This window comes from Myxocyprinus asiaticus, chromosome 3, assembly GCF_019703515.2.
Source record: "Myxocyprinus asiaticus isolate MX2 ecotype Aquarium Trade chromosome 3, UBuf_Myxa_2, whole genome shotgun sequence".
NCBI classification, from domain to species: Eukaryota; Metazoa; Chordata; class Actinopteri; order Cypriniformes; family Catostomidae; genus Myxocyprinus; species Myxocyprinus asiaticus.
Genome location: NC_059346.1, coordinates 42,176,872 through 42,187,835, shown reverse-complemented (window position 1 = coordinate 42,187,835; position 10,964 = coordinate 42,176,872).

The following is a 10,964-nucleotide window of genomic DNA, read 5'->3' as shown; positions in this document are numbered from 1 at the left end:
CCCCCGCGGATCTCCCATCCTACCAGAAGAGCTGTCGAGCGATGCAGGCGGCCCACATCAGGATGGGTTTAATGTGTCGTTCGCAGCTCATGACGAGGATGAGCTTTCGGTCGCAGCATCGGAGGGTGGGCTTCTGCTATCGGAAGTGGACAAATCTTCTGAGCTCCCACACACGGGCGGTAGAGCACAGGATTAGGCGGACTCTGAGATGGCAGCCGTGCTTGCCCGGGCGGCTGCGAACATCGGGCTAAAGTGGAACCCTCCACCCTGCCCTGAGAGTTCGCGGCTGGATGATTGGTTTCTGGCCTCGGAGCACAACTCACGGCCGTGCCCCGCCCCGGTGCCTTTCTTCCCGGAAGTGCACGAGGAGCTAACGAATTCATTGAAGGCACCTTTATCTGCCCGTACACGCTTCAAGGGCTCGTTCACTCTGAATACCCTCAACGGTGGAGCGGCTAAGGGATATGTCGAGCTTCCCCAGGTAGAGCGCACCATAGCGGTGCATTTATGCCCGCAGGGCGCAGCCACCTGGTGCGACCGACCAGTGCCCCCTTCCAAGGCCTGTAAATTCTCTTCCTCTTTAATGACGAAGGCTTACAAGGCAGCGGGTCAGGCTGCTTCCACCCTGCACGCCATGGCCATCCTGCAGGTCCACCAGGCCAAGGCACTGAAAGATCTGCACGATGGTAGGACCGACCCAGGGCTGACGCAGGAATTGCGTACTGCAACCGACCTTGCCTTACATGCGATGAAGGTCACAGTGCACGCCAAGGACCAGATGATGTCCACTCTTGCGGTCCAAGAGCGGCACCTGTGGCTCAACCTTGCGGAGATGCGTCACGCCGAGAAAGTCCGCTTTCTCGATGTGCCCATCTCCCAAGGGGGGCTTTTTGGCGACACCGTCGAGGATTTCACCCATCAGTTCTCGACGGTAGGAAGCAGACCGAGGCGATTAAGCACATCCTGCCACAGCACGACTCAGCCACTTTCAGGCCTCCGAAGTCCCGCGCCCTGTCTGCTTCTCACCAGAGCCGTTCCCCTGTGGTGCCAGCCCTGGCTCCTGTACCATTGGAGCCCGTACGCCAGCCTCAGAGAAAGAGGTTCTCCCGCGGGAAGTTGGCTCCACCTGCCTGTCAGCCGGCCCCCAAGAACCCCAGACAGGGGTCCTGATACGGGCAGCCCAGGGATGAGGCAACTACTTCTGACCGGTCTGGCCCAGGTGATCTCTCCAGCCCCACCATCACCCTTGGGCCAGCGTGTGGTGAGTATTCCATTGCCGAGTGCCCTCTGGGCCTCGGCACCCACATGGTCAATAAAAGAGTAGTTCCCTCATTCCCTGGGCCAGTGCACTCACGATGGCCAGGCGCTGGAAGTCTTTCCGGTCAATCAGGCGAACGTCAGTACCTCCCGTTCTCTGTTGAGCGACAGCCGGCGAACAGATAAATGTGCTGCTCTCTGAGGTTGCTCGCCTGCCCCAGTCACCGGCCACCGTTGCAGGCTTGTGGAGCAGCACGTCCCCCCTGGGCTGTCTTCCAGGTGGGGCACCTGCTCTGCCTTGCCGCGAACCACCCTGCCTGGGCACGGTAAGTCCAGTCGTCCCCCAGGAGGCCTGGTTAGCACTCTCCAGCCCCTCGCGGTGGCTCATTAGGATGATTCACCTCGGCTATGCGATCCATTTCGCCAGACGCCCGCCCAGGTTCAGTGGCATCCTCTCCACTACGGTGCGGGGCGAGGGTGCCTCCGTCCTTGGTCGGACCTAGCATTTCTACGGGCAGGTGTTCCCCTAGAGCAGGTCTCAAGGTGTGTTGTGGTCACGACAGATGCCTCGAACTCAGGCTGGGGTGCCGTGTGCAACAGGCAGGCAGTGTTGGGGCTCTGGACTCCAATGGCACATCAACTGCTTAGAGTTGCTGGCGGTATTGCTGGCCCTGAGGAGGCTTCGGCCACTGATTCAGGGCAAGCATGTGTTGGTCCAGACTGACAACACAGTGACCGTAGTGTACATAAACTGCCAAGGCTGCGTATGCTCACGTTGCATGTCGCAACTCGCCCGCCGCCTCCTCCTTTGGAGTCAGCAGACGTTGAAGTCTCTGTGAGCCACTCATCTTCCGGGCATCCTCAACCGTGCAGTGGACGTGCTCTCACGGCAGGTAACACTCCGCGCGGAGTGGAGACTCCACCCCCACATAGTCCAGCTGATTTGGGAGAGATTCGGGGAGGCGCAGGTAGACCTGTTCGCCTCCCAAGAGTCCTCTCATTGCCTCCTTTGGTACTCCCTGTCTGAGGCCCCCCTCGGCACGGATGCCTTGGTGTACAGCTGGCCTCAGGGGCTACACAAGTATGCGTTTCCTCCTGTGAGCCTCATTGCACAGACTCTGTGCAAAGTCAAGATGAGCAGCAAGTCCTGTTCATTGCGCTGTACTGGCCCAACCGGACTTGGTTCTCGGATCTGATGCTCCTAGCAGTAGCACCTCCTTGGCGCATTTCCCTGAGGTGAGATCTTCTCACTCAGGGGAGGGCACACTCCAGCTCCCGCAGCCAGACCTCTGGAATATTCATGTCTGGCTCTTGGACAGGACGTGGAAGACCTAGTGGGTCTAGTAAATACAATCATTCAGGCCAGAGCCCCCTCTACAAGGCGGCTGTATGCTTTGAAGTGGCATCTCTTCACGAACTGGTGTTCTTCCCGTGGGGAAGACCCACAGAGATGTGCCGTCGGGTCTGTGCTGTCTTTCCTTCAGGAAGGGCTGGAGAGATGGCTGTCTCCCTCTACCCTGAAAGAGTACGTGGCTGCCATAGCAGCATACCACGATACACTGGATGGGAGACCCTCACGACAGTACGACCTGATCAATAGGTTCCTCAAGGGCGCGAGGAGGTTGAATCCTCCTAGACTGCACCTGATTTCCTCTTGGGATCTCTCTGTGGTCCTACCTGCCCTACAGAGAGCCCCCTTTGAGCCCCTGGAGCAGGCCGAGCTCAGCACTTTGTCTCTGAAGACGGCCCTCCTGGTGGCACTCACTTCATCAAGAGGGTGGGGGACCTGCAGGTGCTCTCTGTCACCAGTGAATGCCTTGAATTTGGGCCGGCACACTCTCACGTGATCTTGAGACCCCAGCCCGGTTACATGCCCAAAGTTCCCACCACTCCCTTTCAGGACCAGGTGGTGAACCTGCAATTGCCCCCTTCAGAGGAGGAAGACCCGGCCTTATCATTGCTGTGTCCAGTTCACACCCTGCACATCTATCTGGACCGCACGCAGAGCTTTAGAGGCTCGGAGCAGCCCTGATGGAGGGAACGAGATGTTGTGTCCCTCCTGCTGCGGCGCTGAACCGGCCGCTGACATGACTAGGACTCTCTCTCGGCTCCTCAGCATAAATCTGAATGAGTGGTGCATGCCATCTCCTTTTATACCCGTATGTCTGGGGCGGAGAATGGCATGCAAATTCCACTCGCCAATTCTCATTGGCCTTTTCTATTTTAAGCAAAGGTGATTGGGGCCCTCAAGATCGAACCCCTAGTGTCACTACATCAACACAACGTCTTGTTCCCTCCATCAGGGAACAGAGGTTACATCAGTAACCAAGATGGTTATCATACCACTAATTTACAGCATTTTAAAGCATACAGGTTTGATCCTAGTGATAAGAAAAGTAATTGAATAAAACATAAGGGTGGTTTTAAATAAATAAATGACCAACCAACCCAGGATAAAAAAAAATCTTTGTGACATCTCATTCAAGACATATACATATAACTGTGGAACATAAACAGCATATTATTGTGCTTTAGAATGCTAATGGTAAAGAATACTAGAAATTAAGTGACATTCAGTAAATGAAAATACATGTTTAAGACTAAATCAATTCATTCTAAATCAGCTGAGGAGGTCTGTGCAAATGTGTGTGATTGTGTGTTAAAAAGAATGACAACCCTCACTGTATGACCCAGTTAGAAATTCAGTCTGTGTGGCATACCTATGAGGCCATAGTAACTGAATATTCATGTCAAGGCAAATGTAGGATAAACTTGACTTCCTTAATGACAGCTCTCAACAGCATGTTCATACACAAGCTTGTATGTACTGTAAGTACCTCTGGATCGGGTCATAAGGATTCAGATCTCAGTGGACACACACAACTTATAAGCATGAACATGAGGTATTCAGCCAGAGCGATGTCAGCACCTACTCCCATTAGTGCCACAGAAAAATTCCAAAATAGCAAACAAACAAGAGGTGTTCAATTTTCATTAAAACCTTTTTTTTTTTATGATACTTGCATGTATGCACCTAATGTTGGAAACAGGAAACACCACTGTGTCAGAGCATGTACACTAACAACTAAGCCATACGTGTAGCCAGGGTTGGGAGGGTTACTTCTGAAATGTATTCCACTACAGATTACAGAATACATGCTGTAAAATTTTATTTGTAACGTATTCCATTAGATTACTCAAGGTCAGTAAAGTATTCTAAATACTTAGGATTACTTCTTCAGCACTGGTAGATTTTTTTCACTTGTTTCGACTATAAAAACTCTGCCAGTACAATACATTTTAAAAATGCACTCTATGAAAAACCTAAATATCTTATGCAGTGTTGTTTCTAAAACAAGATAAATCAAATTGATATTGTTTTAAGGATTTTTAGATATTTTTACAGGAAATATTATCAAGAATATGATTTTTGCCCTAATATCAAAGGTCTTACTAGAAAAAAATAATTTTATAATTTATCTATCACACATATACAGTGAATTTTTTTTTTTTTTTTTTTTTTTTCCACATATCCCAGCTAAGCTGGGGTCAGAGTGCAGGGTCAGCCATGATACAGTGCCCCTGGAGCAGACAGGGTCAAGGGCCTTGCTCAAGGGCCCAACAGTGGCATTGTGGCAGTGCTGGGGCTTGAACCCCCAACCTTCTGATCAATAACCCAGAGCCTTAACCGCCAAGCCACCACTGCCCCATTATGAAATTATGATCTATCGTGAATTTCCTTGATAAAAAGAAATATGATTGTGCCTGGTAATGTGCATGTAAAATGGCTAGAAATAGCATTTTAGCTTAGCATAAAGCTGACAATTTACACAAGGTTTATTTCTATTTCTTCTGCTCCAAACTTACTTAAAATTTACTTCTCTGTCTGCTCGTATGAATGTAACACATCATAAGAACTTGTTTCACCACTGTTCAAATGCACTTTGGATCGCATCATTTATATGTACAAATGTTTTCCATCTGAAAGGACTAAATATTAAGTGAAACAAATGACAATAAAATGCTAAGTAATCTCTTCAGTAATCAAAATACTTTTGGAATGTAACTGTATTCTAATTTCCAATGATTTAAATTGTAACTGTAGTGGAATACAGTTACTTATATTTTGTATTTTAAATATGTAATCCCGTTACATGTATTCCGTTACTCCCCAACCCTGCATGTAGCTCCATCTAAATTGCTGTCAATTGTGACACTATATTATATACCTATATACTGTATGTATACAAACCTAAACAAACAATCTGAATGGCCACTACATTTGTGGTCTAGTTCAACTACAGTACAAATAATATCACAACCAATCCACTAATTGCTTGTCACTGCCTGATTAAAAACTTTAGACACCGGGCTGAATGGTTTTGAGCATGATAAGTAATGGTTCCAGTAGCATTTCCACTTAAAAATGGTTCGATACGATACAATTACAAACCATTTCAGAATCAGTAGAGTCAGAATCAGAATTAGCTTTATTGCCAAGTGTTCTAGCGTACACAAGGAATTTATTTTTATTTTTTTTTTTGGTGATAGGAGAAACAAGTGCACATAGAACATTACAGTGAGACACAGAATATAAAACAAAGTATGAATAGACATACAAATAATAGGACATATAACACAGAATGGTGTTTGTACATGTATCGGTAATGTATGTGCAAGGTAGGGGTATGTACAGTTATTTAATTACATCTGAGTGAATTTACATATGTACATGATATATTTATTTACATTATTGCACTATAGGGGAGTCCTGAGGCAGTTTACTTGTTCATGTGGAAAATGACCTGAAGGTAAGACTGTTCTTGTGCCTGGATGTCCTAGCGCTCAGTGCTCTGTAGCGCCAGCCAGAGGGCAACAGTTCAAAGAGGGATTGGGCAGGGTGTGTGGGGTCCAGAGTGATTCTACCTGCACGTTTCCGCACTCTGGAGACATACACCCATTATTAAAAATAAACCATTGTTTATTTAAAAGGCAATATAATCAATATAATCATGTATAATAAAATGTACTTAAAATGTAGAATAATATAACAGAATTGTCTTTGCAACATTCTAATTAAACTTCTAAGTGCTTGCAATGTGATCTGACATACGTAGTTACAGCTCTGGAATTTCAAACTCTTCCCAATAAAGCCAGCTGCTGCCAGTCAGGGATGAGGGAAGTGCTGGGTTTGTTGGTTTAGTGAAGCCCACCGACATACCCCCTCTAGGGATTACAGGTTTTCCCCAGCCCGGTAACAGTCTGATCCACACTGCTGCACAGGCAATCTGTTTTCTATATTACTAGCTGGTATCACTGTACTATGCACTATAAAACAGCAATTGGGCAGGAAATTAAGTTAGGGGATCGGTATTTGACTGAGGCGAATCGGGCTGCGGTCTTTCCCTCCGCATACAAGGATCATTAAATATCACATACATTTGTTGATAAATTTCCATCGGCTCCCCCTCTCTAACGTTTCTTTTTTTTTTCTGCTCCTTTTGTCAGCGCGCATGGGAAACAAAACATCCTAATGGGTATTTGAACAGCTTGAGATGTGTCGGCCTGGGAACTCACATTTTTCTGTGACAGTAAAGGCTGGCTGAGATTTTAAACCTCTCAGTAGCTAAATATGGAAGTCTCTCTCTCTCTCTTGTCCTCTGTCTCTATCATATTCTCTCACTTCCCATGGCTATGCAACCTACTAACAAAAACAGGACAAATTCTCAGCCTCTTACTAATCTTCTTTGGATTAACAGATGTGAAGTGTCTTTCTCTCTCAATCTCTCCCCCTCACTTCCTGTTCCTCCTTCCTATCACGCACTCCCTCTCTATCATTAGTTTTTGCTCCATCTCTCTCACCTCCTTTAGTTCCAGCGAGAGAGAGAGTTAGGTTCTGTTGGAGAGAGTGAGTGGGAACTCTCTGGTTTGCACGTGGTGTAAGTCGACTAAATGAGGTTTAGAAGAGACTGGATTTGTTCAGTGTAGTTCAGCATTCAGTTCACAGCTCTGAGTGTTTGGAATTGCTCAGATTGAGGAATCGGCTTACTCTGCTATAAGCAGCTGACAGTCACTTTTCCACACGGTGCTCATTATTTCTGGTGTATGGAGCAAGTCATATTGTTAAGCTTTATTGGTTATACAAACAAAATGCATGTTTAAAAAGAAATCATGTCTAGCTCTACAATTTCTAACAATACCATGATGTCACAAGCTTGCTTCTGTACTATTAGGGAAGGGAGTTAGAAGATTTCCAGAGCTGTGTGTGTTCTGATGTTTCTATACATTTACATACATACTGTACATTCTTGGCCCAATGTACTTCCATTATAGCAAAGCATTTTGAATGTGGTCATGATGACCTAGTTTTATACATAGTGTCAACAGGAAATGCCATTTGGAACCCATTGTATATGGGTTCCTGTAACCTGACATAACAAGAGACTTTCCAACAACAGACTGACTTCACAGTGAAATCGGAAACAGTAGGTTGATTTTTCTTTACCTAAAATCGGTCTGTGCTTTCCCATAATATGAAACACTGGCCCCAGTGGACAAAGTGAGGAGGGGTGCTAAAAGCGAGATGTGGAGAGAGATGTTTTTAGCTTTACAGGCTGTAATACAGTAAAGAGGAATGCGTAGTTTATAAACTGAACCCCCAAACCCAAGCACCAAACCTAAATCTAACCATTAGTGTAGTAAAAATGTAGTGTTAGTAGGAAAAATGCAACCTCCAAATCATGCTAGTAACCATTCAAACACCATTACTTCCTGGTTTCATCACGGGATCCAAACCCAGATCTCCCATGCTGCTTATGAAACATGCTTCTGGTCACACCACAGGAAGGTAAATGCACTGGAGCAAGAATGTCTGATAGGAGATGGTGTTTGCTGGTGAGTCAGCATAATGTGGCCGATCTACCGGAACTCTCTGAACAACATGTGATCATGTTGACAACAACAACTTTTATTCTCTTTCACACAAATCATGTATAAAACAGCAGATCAGTTCTTAAACACTTTCAACTCTGTTCCTTACATAATGCTGTCTTATGACTTCCTAATACTTTTGCTATAGTGCATAACTTAATAGGTGATACATTTTAAAGTTTGCATTAAATAACTAAATGACCAAAGTTCAGCCACACAACTCTATGTGGCGCAAGCTGATAGTTTTTTTTTTACTTGTCTGTTAGCCAATCTGCTCTGCCACATGTGACATTAAGCCAATCGGCTCACATGGTGTAAGCTGTTTGGTACTTTAACTAGTAATTGGGTAGCCAATCAACTTGCTTCTCTCTCTTTGTCTAAAATTTTAATTACTATGTTTTGCAGATAAGCTGGTTTGCTGCTAGAGTTTTTTTCTGAAACTGCTATTTGCTCAGGTGGTTTGCTGTGGCTTTTCTTCTATGAACTTGCACGGTAAGGTCTGCTTTTGGCCAATACACATAGAAGCGCATCTTTAACAAGGTAAACCTTAGCCAAATATGGCTGGCACACATTGCTATCTTAAGTCATTAGATTAAAAAAAAAACACACATAGCTAGTCAAGTTGGGGGGCATGTGTTTTGTGTTTATGTTATGCGTTTTGTGCAGCTTCCTTGCTTTGTTGGGAGATTGTTTGTAATGTCTATTTGTGCAGCAGCATGTCATACATGCTCGATGTAGCATGTCTTGCATTTTGTCTTATTGTGCAGCAGCAGCATCTCCATAGGCTGACTCCATATGTATGTGTATTTTCTAGCAGTAGCAAGTCTCTGTACTTGCTTTGCAGCAGCAGCAGCGTTAGTAGATCTAGTCCGCCAAGACCGATATACTATCAATATGTCATGCCAACATTAACATGCTAAATCTTTCCAAGAGTTGCCATGACTAAAATGACCAAAGTTCAGCCATGCAACTCTATGTGGCGCAAGCTGATAGGTTCTTTGACCTGTTATCTGTTAGCCAATCGGCTCGCATGAAGCAAGATGATTGGTTCATTGACTTTAAATTGTGTAGCCAATCAACTTGCATCTTTCTATTTGTCTAACATTAAATGGCTCAATTTTGCCGATAAGCCAGTTTCTCTGTAGCGCACTGCAAATGTTTTTTTTTTTTCTGAAACCCACCTCCACCCCAGCTTCCACCTGCCTAGATCTGCTACATGGGGATTGTTTGTAATGTCTGTTTAAGAAGCAGCATGTCATACATGCTTGATGCAGCATGTCTTGTGTTTTGTCTAATTGTGCAGCAGCAGCATGTCCACATGCTTAACTCAGTATGTCTGTTTATGTTCTAGCAGTTGCAAGTCTCCATATATGCTCTGCAGCAGCAGCAGCATTAGCAGGTACAGCCCACCAAGACCAATATCGAATGAGACCAATAACAATATGTCACAACCACATAACCTTGCTAAATCTTTCCAAGAGTTGTCATGACTGAACTACATTTACAAGCTTGTTCATGCGTTCAGATTGTGCGGTAGCTCAACTGACGAGCACGCAAACTGACTAAATGCAAAAGTGTCTGAGAAGCACCACAAAATTATGTGTTTGCTTCAACAATTGTGTTTTTCATCGTACTTTTTTGACACTATTGGTAAGGTTTCATTTTAAGCTGTATGGTAGGGAGGTAGGTTTTGTTGATTTAAAAGTTGATAAGAGCATTAACCTTAAAAACATAATTGGTTTGCTAGAAGTTTATATGGAATCATTAAAGAATGGAAAGCTTCCGCCAACCATGACACAAGCCTGGATCAGTCTGATTCTTAAAAAGGACAAAGATCCAAGCGAGTGTAAGAGTTACTGTCCAATTTCCCTGATCCAGCTAGACTTTAAAATATTGTCAAAAATTTTGGCTAACCGATTGAGTAAAGTTATGACATCTCTTATACATATAGATCAGGTGGGGTTTATTCGGGGCCGTAACCCTTCTTAGAACATTAGGTGTTTCATTAATGTCATGTGGGCAGTGGCGAATGATCAGACTCTCTGATCAGACCGCCAGATCATTTTGGCTAACCTATTGAGTAAAGTTATGACATCTTTTATACATATAGATCAGGTGGGGTTTATTCGGGGCCGTAACCCTTCTTATAACATTAGGCATCTCATAATGTCATGTGGGCAGTGGCGAACGATCAGACTCTCTGATCATACTGCCATCTCGCTTGACCCCGAAAAAGCATTTGATATGGTAGAATGGGATTATCTTTTTAAGATTTTGGAAATGTATGGGTTCGGGAATACTTTTATTGGGTGGATTAAGTTACTTTATAGACACCTGGTAGCAGCGGTTCAAAGGGATGGATTAATTTCAGATTATTTTACTCTGGATAGGGTCACCCGGCAAGGTTGCCCTTTTTCCCCCTTATTGTTCTGTCTTGCCCTGGAACCATTAGCAGCCACTCTAAGAAAGGAGGATGATTTTCAAGGGGTAGTGGCAGGAGGTGTGGCGCATAAGTTTTTGCTTAATGCAGATTATATTTTATTATTTGTCTCCGACCCTACTAGATCTATGCCTTGCCTCCACAGAATTATTAATTCCTTTTCTAAGTTCTCTGGATACAGAGTAAATTGGTCTAAATCCGAAGCTTTGGCTCTGACAGCATACTGCCCAGTAATGGCTTTTCAGCTGGGTGCCTTCCAGTGGCCCAAACAGGACATTAAGTATTTGGGTATTTTATTACCAGCAAACTTGTGTGAGTTAATTTTGACCCTTTAATA